The sequence below is a fragment of the Canis aureus genome, chromosome 14, assembly GCF_053574225.1.
Source record: "Canis aureus isolate CA01 chromosome 14, VMU_Caureus_v.1.0, whole genome shotgun sequence".
Taxonomy (NCBI): Eukaryota; Metazoa; Chordata; class Mammalia; order Carnivora; family Canidae; genus Canis; species Canis aureus.
The window spans coordinates 50054448-50072530 of NC_135624.1; positions in this window are offsets into that span (position 1 = coordinate 50054448).

Below are 18083 nucleotides of genomic sequence, written 5' to 3' on the forward strand. Positions count from 1 at the left end.
TGTCTTTATATGAGACCAAAGAGCTTGATCTCCCCACTACTCTCCCCTTGGTGTGAGGATACAGAAAAAACACTGCCACTTGCATGACAGGAAGCTATCTCTCACCAGGAGCCAAATAAGCCAGCCCTTTGATCTTGGACTTCAACTCTCCAGCACCAATGAGAAATAAACTTCTGTTGTTCAAGCCACCCAGTCTATGATATTTTGTCATGATAGCCCGAGCTGGCTATGATAGCTGTAAACCCTTGCTTCTTCACTCATTCATTCATTAAATATGCATTGAGTTATTCTCATGTGCCTTATTATGTGTCAGGAACTAGGGTTTAGTAATAAGATATTAAACCAGACACAATCTGTACTTTCATGTAGCATAAAGTCCATTGTGGAGAGCTGACAAAAATGATTACAAAAATGATCAACTGAGGGATGCCTGGTGGCTGGCTCAGTGGTTGAGCGTCTGCCTTTGGCTCAGGGTATGATCCTGGAGTTCTGGATCAAGTCCCACACCGGGCTCCCTTGCAGGGAGCCTGCTTCTCCCTCTGCCTGTGTCTCTGCCTCTCTCTGTGTGTCTCTCATGAATAAATAAAATCAATCTTCAAAAATGATCAGCTATTAGAATTGTAGTGAGTCCTGTGGAGAGGCACAGGGGACCATGAGAATAGTTAATGGTCCTAAGTCACTCTGAGAAATCGGGAACTCTTCTCTAGAGAAATGACATTTAAGCTGATGAGTCAAGCAGAGGTATGAAGATGGGGAAATAGAAAAGAAGAGAAAGCTCCAGGCAGTGAGACCAGCACGTTTGTAGTAATAGTCTGGGCCGCTATAACATAATACTATAGACTTTTAAACAACAGAAATTTATTTCTCCACCCTCATGACCTAATTATCTACCAAAGTCCCCACATCCCAATTCCATCACTTTGGGGATTAATATTTCAACTTATGAATTCTAAGGAAACACAAACATTCAGTCGATACCACGTTTAAAGACACGAAGGCAGGAAAAAAAAAAAAAAACAGGACCTAACAGTTCCTAAATCAGGAACAAACTAAAGCCAGTGGGGTTGGACCATAGTAAGGAAGGCAGAGCCAAACTGAGATGAAATCAAGGAGGTTGATAGAAACCTGAAGGCCTTGTTAAGGAGTCTGAAGTTCATCTTGAAAATAAAGGAGATGCACTGAGGATGTGAAGCCAGGCAGCACACCCAAGAAAGCCAGTGCATTTTAAAAATTCCCAAATGGGAGACCAGTTGTCCAACCTCCCCAGAATGCATCCCTTACTTCTTTTGAAAACAGTACATTGCCAAGATGATTTGTGGTAAATCATAACTCCCCCACTCTCAATACATGTGACTGGGTCAGGCTGGCCACATCCCTCATTACAAGAGTGAGCTCATGGACTAAAGCTAGCAAATCAGAGAACATGGGATACCTTGGGGCACAGAGATTGGTTTGAATGGATACATGATTCAGATAGAGCCAATGAGATTCAGTACCAGGACTTTTAATAGAACTGTGGGGAAGGGGGAAATCTCTTTTTCTTTGGCTCTACTAGGAGCTGTGTTGCTCTTGCTATGGTAGAAAATGCTTAGGAATGATGCCAACCCTGAGGAAAGCAGGACCAAGGGATGAAGCAAACATGACAGTGTCTCGATGATCTTGTTTGAGTCCCCCTTGATGATCTTGTGGCTTAATCATCAGCCACACCTAAGGATCTCCGAGGTCTGTAGGACAGGATAATGGATTCACTTTGTGAGATGTGAGATGCCCAATGGAGATACTGAGTAGAACATAGATAAAGATATTTGAAAGGTAGATGGATAGAAGCATGAATGGATAGACAGATAACACAGAGAGTGGAAAAGGGAGAAAAGGGCAGGAAGAGGCTCAAAACAGAAGTCTTGGCAAGAAATAAATACATTGGGATTCATCAGCCACAGATGATAAAAGTAGCCATAGCAATGACGGAGATGGCAGGGCACCTGTGTGGCTCAGTCAGTTAATGGCAGACTTGGTTTCAGCTCAGGTCATGATCTCATGGGGCTTGAGTCCAAGACCAAGCCAAGCATGCCTGGCTCAGCGCTTGGTGGGGACCCTGCTTGAGAATCTCTCCTCTCCCTCTGCCCCACCCACCACTGCTCATACTCTCTCTCTCTAAAAATAAATAAATCTTAAAAAAAAAAAAAAGATATCACTGAGATGGCTTTAATGCCACTGAGGTGGGCAGCTCAGGTGGCTCAGCGGTTTAGCGCCGCCTTCAGCCCAGGACATGATCCTGTAGACCCTGGATCCAGTCCCACCTCGGGCTCCCTGCATGGAGCCTGCTTCTCCCTCTGCCTGTGTCTCTGCCTTTCTCTCTCTGTGTGTGTCTCTCATTAATAAATAAATAAAATCTTTAAAAAAAAAAAAAAAAAAGCCAAGAGGTGAGATGACCTAGGGAGAAAGTGAGAAGATAAGAGGATCTAGGATGAAGGAATTTCAGTAATTAGAAGTGGGGAAGGAGGAGGGACTGACAAAAGAAACCAAGAGGAAATAGCCAAGGTGGTGAGAGGCAAACTGAGACAGTGTGGTGTGACAAGTGAAAAAAAGGAAAAAAGGGAAAGAGAAAGGAGTTAGTAATCATCCATGTGAGATGATGTAAGACAGGAACCAAAGACTGGGTGTCTACTATATCCCGGAGAAAGACTCCATCAATATTTATAACCAGCAATTTGACAGAGCCAACTTGGAACCCTTTAACTCTGCAAACACATAGAAATCCTAAATCAAAGAGGGGTGCCTTGGGTGGCTCAGTTGGTTGAACGACTAACTCTTGGTTTCCGCTCAGGTTGTGATCTCAGGGTCTTCACTTCAAGTCCCTTGTCAGTTCCCCGCTCAGTGGGGAGTTTGCTTCAGGATTCTCTCTTGCTCTCCCTCTCTCTCTTTGCCCCTCCCTCTCCATGAGCATGCCTATGCTCTCTATCTCTCTCTCAAATAAATAAAATCTTTTAAAATAACCATCAAAAAAACAGTAATAAAGGAGAGCATAACTCCCCACTGCTTAAGTATGAACTATTCATAGGACTTCCTTCCAAAGAGTGGGAAGTAGGGAAAAAGAGAAGACTAGCCACAGTGGTGGCACCTGACAAACACTACTGTAGCCAGGCGACCAAAGTCAACATCAACAGCTGTCAGTCATGTTGATAGTAGGTACCTTTGTTATGATATGGTGAAAGTGACACCTAACCTTTCTGATCTTCCTCCCAAACACCCATACCCCCATTCTAATCATGAGAAAAACATTCGACAAATTCCAGTGCTGAGACATCCTGCCAAATACCTGCATGATACTCCTGACAGCTATCAAGGTCATCAAAAACAAGGAAAGTCTGAGAAACTGTCACAGCCAGGAGGAGCCATTGGAGACATGATGACTAAATGTAATGTGGTATCCTAAAAGGGATTCTGGAACAGAGAAAGGAAATTGGGTAAAAGCTGAGGAAATCTGAATAAACTATGGACTTTAGTTCATAATAATGTATCAATATTGGATTATTAATTTTAGAAAACATACCTGAGGACGTGAATAATAGAGAAAATTGTGTGCAGGAGTATAGGGAACTGTCTAGAGAGTTCTTAATTTTTCCTGAAGTCTAACGCTGCTCAAAAAAAATAGGCTATTAAAAAAAATAGTAATGGAGTAAATACTAAATTCAAAAGAGAGGAGAAACATTTTAGTGCCAGAAGCAAAAATGAAGCCTACATGAAAATGAAGGCATGAAAATGAAGCAGATGCTCTTGAGTGATAGACTCATAGACTATAGCATGGGGCTGAGAGGTGGAAGTGGGAAGGGAGGGAGTTATTGGGCCACAGGTAGTTCCCAGAAACCAAGGGCAGGAGTTTTAACACTCATGCTGTGATAGGAGACTTGGCCATGGGGTTGGTTTAAGGGAAGAGCACAGCATCCAACCAGGAAGAGCTGCAAGACAGAAACCAGGAAAACTCTGCCTATGGACCCAACAAAGCAATGTGGAAAATTTTTCTCCTGGAATTCTGCACATATCAACCCATGTAGCCTCACAAACATCCTTTTAATGTAGGTACACTGTAAAATAGGGATATAGATATATATATATATATATATATATAGATATATATATATATATATATATACTAAGGCAAAAGGAAATTAGGTAAGTTGGCTCAAGATCACCTAACTAAAAAGTGGTAGAACTAGGATTTGAGCCTAAACAATATATTTCCTCATGCCATGATCGTATCACTTCGCTTTACAGTCTTAAACACCAGCAGGGAAATATTCAGATTATTTTCATTTTCCCAATTGCCACAACAGTGCTTGGCATATATAGTTAGTGCCTTATAAATATTAAATAGATGGCTATATGTATGAAATCATCCTCTTTCCATTTTTCCTTGATTATTTCGCACTATATATACATATTTACTGTGTCTGTCCCTAAATATTTTTATAATAAAATTGTAAAATCCAGAGCACCTGGGTGGCTCAGTCAGTTAAGCAGTTGCCTTCAGCTCAGGTCAATGATCCAGGGTCCTGGGATTAAGTCCTGCGAGGTGGGCTCCATACTCAGCAGGGAGTCTGCTTCTGCCTCTGTCTCTCCCCCTGCTTGTGCTCTCTCTCTCTCACATATATATAAAGTCTTTTTTAAAAATTGTAAAACCCATATGGATGCTCTTGGATTACCCTAGAATAGTATCTATGGCTACTCAGCTGATTTATTTATTTTTTTTTTAATTTTTATTTATTTATGATAGTCACAGAGAGAGAGAGAGAGAGAGGCAGAGACATAGGCAGAGGGAGAAACAGGCTCCATGCACCGGGAGCCTGATGTGGGATTCGATCCTGGGTCTCCAGGATCGTGCCCTGGGCCAAAGGCAGGCGCCAAACCGCTGCGCCACCCAGGGATCCCTACTCAGCTGATTTAAACCAATGCTGGAAATATGTCATACAAGTTGTACTGGGTTTTCTTCACTGCCATCTTTTAAATTCACAAGTGTCTGAAGACTACCCCTAAAATTATAGGCTCACAGAACCAGGATGGAGCCCAGAAGTCATCTTGTCCACACTGGACAAGACTTTGCTTCAGTCTAAATCATGTGGTGTTTCTTTCCTTATTGAACATCTCAATAATTATATTAAAGATCTATAGTATATTGGGCATATGCAAAAATTCAATATTATTTAACAGTTTTTAAAGACTGCATGCTTTTTTTTTTTAAGATTTATTTATTTATTCATGAGAGACACAGGGAGAAAGGAAGAGACATAGAGGTAGAAACAGGCCCCATGCAGGGAGCCCAAAGTGGGACTCGATCCCGGGACCCGGATCATGCCCTGAGCTGAAGGCAGATGCTCAACCGCTGAGCCACCCAGGCGTACCAAGACTGCATGCTTTAAGGTCTAAGACTGTGTCTTGGCCTTTCCCCCCCGCCCCATCCCTTGAATATTGCCTGGAATCTGAGAGTCATTCAATACATTTTCATCTGTTTATTCTCATTCCAATCTCTAGGGAGATAAGTTTTCTCTTTCTTCTATGTGACAGGCCTCAAATAAGTACAGATATCCCCACCTGAAATCTTTTTGAGTTAAACATGCCCATTAATATCAATCATTTTTCCTTCAAGAAGGTAGTTTCAAGTTCCTAACTCTTTGCAGAGACTGTACCTGACTCCTAGCTTTGTTTGGTGAATAGTCTTTATTACCTAGGGTTCAAAACCAGGGATTTGATGAGTGTGAGAGCCAACCTCTAAGATGATCCCCACTGAGCCTCACCATCTGGTATTCATGCCTTCTGTGGTCCCCTCCCACGCTGAATAGAGCTGACTGGTATGACCAATAGGATTGGCGAATGTGACAGTAAGTGACTTCTGAGTTCATGTTATGAAAGACATGGTGGTATCCATATTATTCTCTTAAATCACTCATGCTGAAGGGAAGTCAGCTGCCATGTCATGAGGACACTCAAATCCCATGATGGGGAGGTTCACATGGAGAGAAACTGAGGCCCCCTGCCACTCATGTGAATGAAACCATCCTAAAAGCAGATTGTCCAACCCTAATCAAGCCTTCAGATGACTGCAGCCCCACCTACCATGCTGACTAAAATATTATGAGAGATGCTGTGCCACACACGCAGCTAGGCCCTTACCAATTCCTAACCCACAGAAACTGCCAGAAATAATCAACATATATTTATTCTTCTTTAAGCCACAAAGTTTTGTAGCAATAGATCATTATTACAGCCAAGTCAGAAGAAACAGGGACTTACTTTTCCTTCTTGACACTGGATATCATAAGAAATGGTAGGAAGACAAAAAAAATAGATTGAACAGATTGATCAAACTATTAATTTTGAAGGTTTGGGGGAGATTGTGTGTGTGTGTGTGTGTGTCCATGTGTAAACATCTCCTTGGTATCTTTTTTAGTTATTTTGCTTTATGCCTCTGTGGCAATGCCATAATGCCATACTTATAAAGACATTCAGTACATAGCTTTTGAAATATTGTACTTTACCTTGAAGGCTTGAGAGGCACAACCAATTCTTGTTCCTAAATGGGAGTGATGATAATCTATTCCACATCCTTTGTGGAACTCTTCTGGGAGCCAATGGCCTTCTTACCAATGTTAAGAGTTTTGTACACTCCTTTGTGTTGTTTTTTTAATTTTTGTACACTCCTTTGAACGTGGTAAAGAGTTGGATTTAGTAGTTAGAGTCAGGCTGGACCTCTTATGTGATTGAGGTTAGCCAGCACCCAACTCCCTGTGGGAATGTGGGAGACAGCCCACCCTCTGTTCTCTCTCACTGCTCACCCCACCCCAACACATACGCACAGGCCTTGCTATCATGTGTTTTTCCTCATACTCTAATTTTTTTCTTATAGTATTTTCTCATATGATTTTCTTTCTGAACGTCTGCTTTTTACATTTACACTTCTGAAGTTTCCTTCTTTTCTGGTCATTGGCTACCACGTTTCAACATCTTCTTAAAATGTGAGTTACTTTCATATAGAACTAAATGTTAAAGGTGGAATTCTCTCAAATTAACTTTAGGGCTTCAATATTCAAGGTATTGTGTTGCTCCTGGCAACCTTAAGCACTTAAGAAGTGTGAACAATTTTAGGCTTTGGGAGATCAACTGATAACTGAGTGCAAGATGCATTTAACGATACTAATGTGTCCTTAGAAGATGTAATGAGCTATGAGGTATTCTGAAGGTTCAGAAAATTAAGTGTACCTACCTGCCATGAGAATAACTTACACCTGGAGGCATGAAATAGTTGTAAGTGAATTTCTTCAGAAATCTTGCTATTATCCTTATTGTTGTAGTTAATTGCACCACGGGAAGACATTCAGATATGAACAGGTAAAAGAATGCAGTCTTTATTCAGAAAAATAAGGGGGAAAGGGAGGCAAAGAGAAGAAACCATCTACAAGTAAAAACAATATTTATATCAGTGTTTACATAGTGCTAAACATCTTACAAAACATTTTTATTTATGTCTCCTCTCACCCTCACAACACTCCAATGAAATAAACAATGGGATATTATTCCCATTCTATAAATTTCAGAGGAAACAGGTTAAATGACTTACTTGAGCTCAAGTGGCTCTTGAGAGGCTGAGATACAATGAAGATCAAAGACTCAGATGCCTGGGTGGCTCAGGGGTTAAGGTGGCTGCCTTTGGCCGAGGGTGTGATCCTGGAGACCCAGGATCGAGTCCCCATCAGGCTCCCTGCTTCTCCCTCTGCCTTCTCTCTGTGTCTCTCATGAACAACAACAACAAAAAAAAAATCAAAGGCTCCTCTTGGTTCTGTGGGTAAGTTTCCACTACCAGGAAGGGTAGATAAATAAGAAGGATAAAAATACAAACTTAATGAGAAAACGAGGCTAACCGTTTTTACACAGCATAATGAGGAACTGCTGAGTGGTTATAAAAGAGCTCATTTACCTCTCCAAACACTTAACATTCCCAGGATGATATTTAAGAAACAGGAAACTAGGTTGACTCAATACTTGTTATCCTCATCTGTGCAGTGGAGCTAATTATAGCTCTCATTGCATGGAGTTGTTGGGAGGATTAAATGAGATAATATATGTTAAGAATGGTAGGTATTCAGTAAGTGTTAGTTGTTGTTATTGATGACAGTGTTATTTCAATCAGGGTGGATAGAATACAAGAATAAAGAGCCGTAGATATGCATTTTCATGCTGCCTTGTAACCAGCCTACCCAAAATTATCTTCCTTGACTTCTCTTATCTAGAGAATGAAGACAATGTTCCTGTCTAGGTGCCTCCTTCACAGAAACAATTCATCATGCTGGATCATGTTCTGAGCATTTATAAAGGCACACAGAAATACAAGAAAATACCGCCACTATTTCTCTCCTGGTTTTTCTCTCTCCTTGCCCTTCTGAGCTAAGTCATACGGCAGGCAGTGGAAAGGGTTTAGGAGAAGTCATCCATTCAGACCTACACAGATGTTGAGCAACTTAAAAATTCAATGGTCAAAGTGGAAAGAACGGTCAACTTGACTTCATTGTTTTCTGAGATTCAAATGGACAGTTCGTATCATCTGTAAGGTTCGCTGAGGGGCCAATACATGCATCAATCTAAGAAATAGATTATTTTGCACGGATTAGCATAGTGATTAGCCTGTGACAGGTCTGTCGACAAGGAGATCACTTCCACCCAATATCCTTGCGGGGCTGCTGCGGCTGCTGTTCACCTTCGAAATGATCCCACTTTGGCTCGGAGATCTCACTCTGCCTGTGATATGTTAGATACTTGTAACTGCCTTCCCACAGCACCCCTCCTGCCACCTGACCGCGGACCATGAGGAGCTGATGTCTAAAGGCATGTCACCTGAGCAGGTGATCGATCACCCCTGTTGGTATCCCAGAGCAGCCGACCATTCATGATTGGCTAAATCAGGGCCATTCGGATCCGACTATACCCTGTGGCATCAGCATGCTATTTTACCCTGTCCTGCCTGATTTAAGATGCTTTAGGAATGATGTAACTTGGCAAATGAATCCAAAATAAAAAGCTTTGTAGATGATAATCTTAGATCGACTATAAGCGATGCCAATCCACCCATGAATGTAATGTTTCTCACATGTTAATTTTATAATTCGTGCCCAACTAATATAGTGGCTTTTTCAGGTTATTGAAATGAGCTTACAGGACCCTATCATCACACACACGTCAACTGCCATTCTGATAAATGCCATTGCCAAAGGCTTAGATTACTTTCTGTTCTCATTCCTAAGATGATCTGAAACAACATTTTGATGGTCATGTCGAACAGAGCAGTTTAGTCAGATTTAATTGAGCCAGATTAGGCTCATACCATTAGGGAATAGTCCTACAATTCTTTTGAATCCCCCATTTGTTTCTGGATCATAATTAAAATAACATAGAAACAATTTTATTAATACAGTTTGAGCTATATTCATCTGTATTGAACCTTTCAGTTTTCTGTCCAAACTTAAGAGATCTTCTTGTGATTTATTAGCTATTATTTGTGCATTTTCCTATATGACAATGAATTATACAATCTTAGAAATTTTACTGTATATTTTCTCTTCCAGGTTAGTGTTAAAACTTCTCTTTCCAGAGAACTTTTATCCTTATGTTTTGATTTCTTCCATCTTTTCTATATTTTCATTCTCCTGAGGTATGTTATTTCTTTCCTTTGACTAGAATCATAGTGACCTCTTTTTTCCTCTCTTCCTTTCCTTAACTAATATCTCAGAGGTCTTTTAGGGATGCCTGGGTGGCTCAGGGTTGAGTGTCTGCCTTTGGCTCAGGGCGTGATCTCGGGGTCCTGGGATCGAGTCCCGCATGGGGCTCCCTGCGAGGACCCTGCTTCTCCCTCTGCCCATGTCTCTGCCCCTCTCTCTGTGTCTCTCATGAATAAATAAATAAAATCTTTTTTAAAAAAAAAAAAGGTCTTTTAAACACTGACTAAACAACTGTATTAAAAATACTAACTACACACCATTTTTTAAGATTAACAGTGAAAATTTCCCAAAAATATGTGGTGAAGGGGCATCTGGGTGGCTCAGTCAATTAAGCATTTGACTCTTGATTTCAGTTCAGGTCATGATCTCAGGGTCCTGGGATAGAGCCCCTTGCTGGGCTCCCCCTCAGTAGGGAGTTCACTTGTCTTCCTCTCCCTCTGCTCCTCCCCCTGCTTGCACCTCTTTCTCTCTCTCAAGTAAATAAATAGATCTTTAAAAAAAAATCGTAGTCAAAGCGATGCATATTTTATCCTGTCTGGGATATTGGTTAATAGTCATCAACTGTTAAAATCAGCATTTCCCAATGTGATTTTATTCTGGGAAAACCTAGTCCTATAAAATGCTTCTAGAAAAAAACAAAAAGAAGGGTATTTTTTCATTTTCCTTTCTTTTCTGTTTTTTTTTTTTACCCTAAGTACTCATATTTTTTTAACCTCTGCTTTAAGTTGCAATTAACAAAACTGAATTCAAACTGTTTCCAAAAATGAAGATATTTATTGGCTTCACTGATAACATACTGATTGGCTTAGCCTAGATCACATGTTCCTCTGTGGAGCCATAGACAGTGTCAGCTTCCCTAGAATTCCAAGGCTGAAACCATACACTACTAATGCTGTAGAAGCAACTAACAGGTGTCAGGTGTCCACTATATACAAATTTGGGGAATACTGGCTTATACCCACTTCTTAGTTCAAATACAGTCCTGAAAATGAGGAAGACTTCAAACCTAGAGAATAAGCATCAAGAAGAGAATAAATATCTATGGAATTAATGAAAGAACTGGTTTCCTGTGAAGGGCCTTTTATCTGAAAGCTTTGTTCTCTTACAGGGAAAGAGGATCCATAAAACTCTAAGTAAGCCCCTTCTGAAGAAATGGGCATGAGGAGGAGTGATTTTTTTTTTCACTTCTCCACGAGGTCTGGCTTAGCAGTTGCTGAGGTAGATCCTACTCTCCTTTATTTCACCATCTATCCTCACCAAAACACTCATCTGCTGAAGGAATTAAGAGCCATGTATCCCTGCAACCTCAAATTTAATTCTGACTTTCAGTACACAGCCCTGCACAAGGAGGAATGGAAAAGGGTGAAAAAAATACCAGAAACTGTTTCTGTCCTTTAAAAAACAGACACTAAAAACACGGCAAGACTGTGAACTGTAGAGTCTCAAAGACTGGGGTTTTAACCCAGGTTATGCTCTTTACTGGTCACGTGACCTCAAGCAAATTACTTAAACTCTTTGAACCCCAATTTTCTCATCTGTAGAATGAGAATGATCTCCTCCTCATTCTTTACAGTGACAATCAAATGTAATAATATGGCAAAATGCTTAGTACAGGGGTCTTAGTACAGTGCCATACCACTCAGTGAAGGAATCATCATCATTATTAGCTCCATCATCCAAAAAACTTCAAATTGACTTAGTGGAACAGTTGAGTCAACTCAATAATCTTTCTAGGTGATGCTGAGGGCTCGTCTATATGATATTGCTCTGGAAAAATTAAGGGTATTCATAAGTCCTAAAGAAATTATGCCCCAGTATATACTATGTAGAGATAAAACTTATAGTTACCATACATGGAAACACTGAGGAATTTTGGATAATTTGAGTTGTTACCATTAGGAAGAAGAAGTCATATGAAGAAGCTATGGTTTTGAGGAGCATTTTAAAGATTAAAACCGGACAAGTAAGAAAAGGATACAAGCATTTTAAGTGGGGAAAGGTGTGGGTTGGAAGCCCCACATATGGGGCTTTGTGGGCTATGACCACAAACAGGCCTGCGTGGTTGAAGCAGAGAGGTTGATCAAGAACATCAGAGGATGTTAGGGCAATTGGGGCAGGCGGTAACTGATGGGCAATTCACGGGACCAGTACCAAGTTCTAGTTAATGACAAATGGCGACACTCTATATGATTCTGTGCATTGATTTGTCATTTATCCTTCATTTTTCTATCTACATGGGATCTCAAAGATGAGCCATTCTTCCTTCTAGAGGTGGATACAACAGACCATTCTGCAAGCACTTTAAATCCATCCCCCCCCCCCCAAAAAAAAATTATTTGGGAAACACAAACATCTTGTGACCTGGAACAGTCACTTAGGATTCTGACTCAGACTGGGAATCTGAGCAATGCTGTGCTAATGAGCCAGAACCAGGCCAGAAACATCTGGCTGCCCTACTTGATGGATCTTTGGCATGTTAAGTCATCAACAGGCTCTGTGAAGATAAGGTTGACTCTATCAGAAAATATCTAATATCTGTATGGGAAAAGAATTATTTTGGAATGAAAACAAAGCAGGGTACCTGAATATGACATTGGGATTTCCCTACTTCACTCTATTTCTATTAGATGGCATGGGATGGGGACTGGGTGCTCAGGCCAACTTTCTAAGGCATTTGGTTGGCTAAAGGAGGCTATTTTTAAAAATTTGTTTAAAGGGTTTTTTGTTTTGTTTTGTTTTTTGTTTGTTTGTTTGTTTGTTTGTTTTTTTGAGAGAGAGAGAGAGAACAAGCGTGTGAGGGCAGAGGGATCATGACCTGAGCTGAAGGCATCACGCTTAACCAGCTGGCCACCCAGGTGCCCATAAAGGAGGCTATTTTTAACTCTAATCCCATATCCATACCAAGCTACCTTCCAACTTCAATAGGGTTTCCAAATCCACTGTATTCCAGTCTCACTGTCAAGAGGTAGGTACCTGATAACCTCTAGATAGGCTGACCAAAAGATTAGATAATTCCCCAGAGAAAGGAAGTGAGGCTCCAGGACAGAGTCAGTATTCAGCAAATATGTTAACTACTTTGTGCCAATTACTCAGAAAGATACTAGGTCAAGACAATGACCCCCACCATCCTAACCATCACCTCAACCCTCAGTAATTTCATCTGACCTTGATGTTCCAACAATTATATATAGTCTAAATTCCACAGGCTGAGGTCATATTATATATATAGTCTAAATTCCATAGGCTGAGGTCATATTTATTTCCAACCCCAATTTCTCTAAAGTTCAGATCTATATTTCCAACTGCAATTACCCATCAAAAATGTCCCCACTCGCTGTTCTGACAGTACGCTTAACACCAAAAACTTCACCTTGGTCCTCTTCCACCCACTCTATCTACAAGCCCATCTGGAACAATGAAACACACTCACTGCTCACCTTCTGTAACCACTGTATTTGTTAACAGTGCCCTCACTAACACAGATACCTGAGCCAGAAATCCAACTCCCCACTGACTCATTTCTCTTTCTGTCCCCACATCCCACCTAAAGAGCAACCAAGGGAGTCCCCTGGCTGGCTCAGCATTTTAGAGCCTGCCTTTGGCCCAGGGCATGATCCTGGAGTTAGAGTTCCATGTCCGGCTTCCTGTATGGAGCCTTCTTCTCCCTCTACCTAGGTCTCTGCCTTTCTCTGTGTGTCTGTCATCAATAAATAAAATAAAATCTTTAAAAAACAAACAAAAAAGGAGCAACCAAAGACTGTTGGCACTCTTGAATTTATCCTCTCCTCTCTTCTCCCACCACCCTCATCATCTGGAGACTGATGCCAAGATTTAACTGCCTCTAATTTTTTTCTCTCTTCCAATCCATCCTTTATAATGATTTCTACGTAATCTCTTTGGTTTTCTCCTTAGCATCCCTCCAAGACTAGCCATCTAATACAGAGATACCTCGTACTCCTTCACCAACCACTCAGACACTCTGTTTCTGCTGCTAAGCAGCCCTTATTCCCTGCTGCATGCACCACCTCCACAGAATGCATCTTCCAGGCCTGTGCTCACTCATGGACCCTTGGCCTAGAAGTCTCTTCTCTCACTGTTGTGCTATTGTTGTTGTTGTATTGTTTGTAATCTGAATGTATCCTATAAATAGTTCAAGGCCCAATCCCAGAGTCCCTGATGCCTGCTGGAAGAAAGAATGACTCTCTCCTCCATGATTCCATAGATTACTGCATTCCATTATCATATACTTAATAGAATTCATGGAGAAGGAACGCCTGGGTGGCTCAGCGGTTGTTTGGCTCAGGGCGTGATCCTGGGATCGAGTCCCACATCGGGCTTCCTGCATGGAGCCTGCTTCTCCTTCTGCCTGTGTCTCTGCCTCTCTCTGTATCTCATGAATAAATAAATAAAATATTTAAAAAAAGAATTCATGGACAGCCGTGGTAAGACTTTAGTCATCTTTACATCCCAGCACCTATCTCATGCAGATACTTGATCAATGATGGTGAATTTCAATAGCAACTGTAGCTCTATTTCCAGAAGTTCATCTAACCATATGACCTAGGCCTTACCTTTAAAAGTAGCCATTAATCTAAGATGCTTTGTCTTTTATTGGCAACTAAGTACACAAAGACTTCTCTGGGTAGAGGTCATTCTCTGGCCAATGTAAATGGTAGTATGATCATTCCTAGGTACATTGTTGGAACTCCATTTACTTGCTCAATCTCAAACAACAACAACTCAAGGTTTAAAAAAGCACCCTTTGGAACAGCAATGATGCAGTTAACTGTGAGTGCCATTGCTCCTTCCTGAACTATGCCTTCTGCATTTATAATTAACATCTCTGTTGCTTTAGTGCACCTGAAACAGAAAAATAGTACATAACTGAAACATGTATTACATTCCAAGTGGAGATGGCATGTGTTAATCCATGAATAACCAAACATCAAATTAATATATTTTTAAAAGATTTTATTTATTTATTCATGAGAGACACACAGAGAGAGGCAGAGATGTAGGCAGAGGGAGAAGCAGGCTCCCTGTGAGGAGCCCGATGAGGGGCTCAATCCTGGGACGCCTGGATCACAACCTGAGCTGAAGAAAGATGTTCAACCACTGAGCTACTCAGGTGCTCCTCGAATTAATATTTCAATAAGCAAATTGTTCTGTTCCTTTTCTTGTCTCGAAATGTTTACATTTTCCTCATTTACATAAAAAAGTAATAATTTATGGTATTTGAAAGATAACAAAGAGGGGTGCCTGGGTGGCTCAGTGGGTTAAGAGTTTGCCTTCAGCTCAGGTCATGATCCCGCAATCCTGGGATCATCCCACATTAGGCTCCCTGCTTAGTGGGGAGTCTGCTTCTCCCTCTGCTCCTCACCCCAATCGTTCTCTCTCTCTCTCTCTCTCGCCCTCAAGTAAATAATCTTTTTTTTTTTTTTTCTAAAAAGAGGGGCACCTGGGTGGCTCAGCTGTTGAGCATCTGCTTTCAGCTCAAGGTGTGATCCTGGGGTCTGGGACTGAGTCCCACATTGGGCTCCCAGCAAGAAGCCTGCTTCTCCCCCTGCCTGTGTCTCTGCCTCTCTGTGTCTCTCATGAATAAATAAAATCTTAAAAAAAAAAAAAAAGAAAGATAACAACGAGATAATGTCATTTATTTACTACACATGAACATCCTTGAGGAAATGGTGTTATCCTTTTTTAAGTTTATTTATTTTTTAGTCATTTCTACACCCAGGGTGGGGCTTAAACCTATGACCTCTAGATCAAGAATGGAATACTTCTCCAACTGAGCCAGCTGGATGCCCCAGAAATAATGTTATCTTAAAAACTTGTTCAGAAAAAAAAAAAAAAAAACTTGTTCAGAATTGGTAATTTTATATTTACATCTATTTTCTGAATCATATTACTTTTTTCCACTATCTTTGTAGTTCAGTGTAATAAATTCTCTCTCTGATAGCAGCTATTGATTAATGACGAGATATTAATGTCCTCATAAGAGGATGCCAATTATTACTAGTATCTGTGGAAGACAATGGTGCTGTATGTGCCTAGAGAATAAGGAACGTCGTCTTGCTCAATCAGTTGTCAATGAGCTCATCAGCTAAATCTGATGGACTGACAGAGAACCCAAACATGAGGCAAGAACTATAATGCACTGACTAAGACAGTGTGTTGGTTTGCCCAGAGCAGTCAGATGAGGGAGGGCATCCAGCCAAGTCAAGAGATTCAGGCCAGACTCCAAATGAGCTTGAGCAAACAACAAGACAATATCTCTTATTTTCAACCCTGTGTAAATTATAAAAACAAGAGGATGTGGCATTATGGAATGTTCTCCCAAGCACCATCCGTTTAGCTGGGGATTGCCCAGTATGTAACCCAAAGCAAACAGTGGAGGAAGGACCCCAGCCCTCATCCCAGGGCCAGAATTTAGAATGATCCACATTGAATCCAGTAACCTATGTTTTCCTCATTTAGCCAAGAGGCTTAGAATAGAGAACTTGTCACCTACCAAATATGACACTTTGATTTAGATCCTAGTCCTGAATCTGATTTGGATGCATCTTTAATCTCTGAATACCTCATTGTGGAAATAATACTCTTTTTTCTTAACATTTTATTTACTTATTCACGAGAAACACACAAAGAGAGGCAGAGACACAGGCAGAGAGAGAAGCAGGCTCCCTGCAGAGAGCCCAATGTGGGACTCGATCCCAGGACCCCAGGATCATGATCTGAGCCAAAGGCAGATGCTAAACCACTGAGCCAGCCAGGTGGCCCTGGAAGTTAAATTTAAAAAAAAAAAAAGTCCTATCCAGCTTATACAACTGTGCACATCCAACGACATAACATATTTAAGTCCTTGTCAACCCCCAAGTGCTATGTAGAGGTAAGATAGAATTGTAGTACATCTACCAAGAACACTGATGTTCTTCTTTTGAATCCTCATCAAATATTGATTGGGCAACTATTATGCCAGACACTGTTCTTAGTGACCCCACGGATATAAATGTCCTCCAGAAGTTTTCTTTCTCAAAAGGGGAGATTCAGGGGACGCCTGGGCGGCTCAGGGGTTGAGCGTCTGCCTTCGGCTCAGGGCATGATCCCAGAGTCCCAGGATCGAGTCCCACATCAACCTCCCTAAATGTAGCCTGCTTCTCCCTCTGCCCCTGCCTCCCTCTGTCTGTCTGTCTCTCTGGGAAATTCAGACAATAAACACATAAACTCCATGCATTATATAGTATGTTGGAGAGTGGTAAATGCTATGGGAAACAAATTAAACCATGGTAAGGGGGGTTGGGAATGCAGAGGGCAAAGTAGGGCCTTCGATAGTTTCAGAAGAGTGAGCAAGTGACATTTGATGGAAGACCTGAAGGTAAGCAACTGGACTTGCAGCGAAGAGTTCTCAGCTGAGGGGAAGGACAATGCAGGAGAGGGCCAGGCAAGAAAGGAAAGCAGAGCGAGTGAGCAGGCCAAGTGGAGGAGAGGAGTTCAGAGAGATAGCCACTGCTAAGACCGTGGAGGGCCTTTCTGTCCTTTGTAAAGTCCGTGGTTCTTACTCTGATCCAATCTGACTTCTGTTTTTAGAGGCTTCCTCTGGCTGCTAAATCGAGAACAGATTGTAGAAGCAGGTAGGGAGGAAGGACCGAGTCAGAAGGCTCTGCAGGAGACCAGAGTGAGGCTTGGACCAGTGTGATAGTGGTGGGGAGGTTGAAAGTGGTCACTTTCTGGATATGTTTAAAGGTAGAGCTATCAGGGCTTCCCCACAAGTTAACTGTACAGAGAAATAGAGAAGATTCAAGGAAGATTCCCAGGGTTTGTGTCTGAGACACCAGAAAATAGAGTTGCCAGCAACAGGGCTGTGCCAGTACGGAAGCGAGCTGGAAATCCTCCCCCTTTTCTCCTCCTAATTGCCAGGACATCTTCCTACAAATATATGGATAATGTGGACAGAGGAGCAAAACTGAGATGGTCAGTTTTGGTGACTTGGTGACTGCAAGGAGGGACTCACCACTTATAACATTACTTCTCTTTGGACCTCAGTTTCTCTGAATGTCACACAAGATGAATGGGTCAGCTGGATAACAGCAAAACGCATTTTCAGTTGCTAAATTTGAGAACCCAGATGCTGCAACCAGTTCTTGTATTTTTCATGATTTTTGAAAATATCTATTTTCTTGAAAAAGCCTCAATAAGGAAATTCAATCTTCAAAGATACACTTTTTGGTGTAAAACAAAATGACCTTATGGTCCTAGTTTGAACTCCTAAAAAAAAAATCTTAGCAAGATGGTAAGACATTAAAAACAAAACAAAACTAC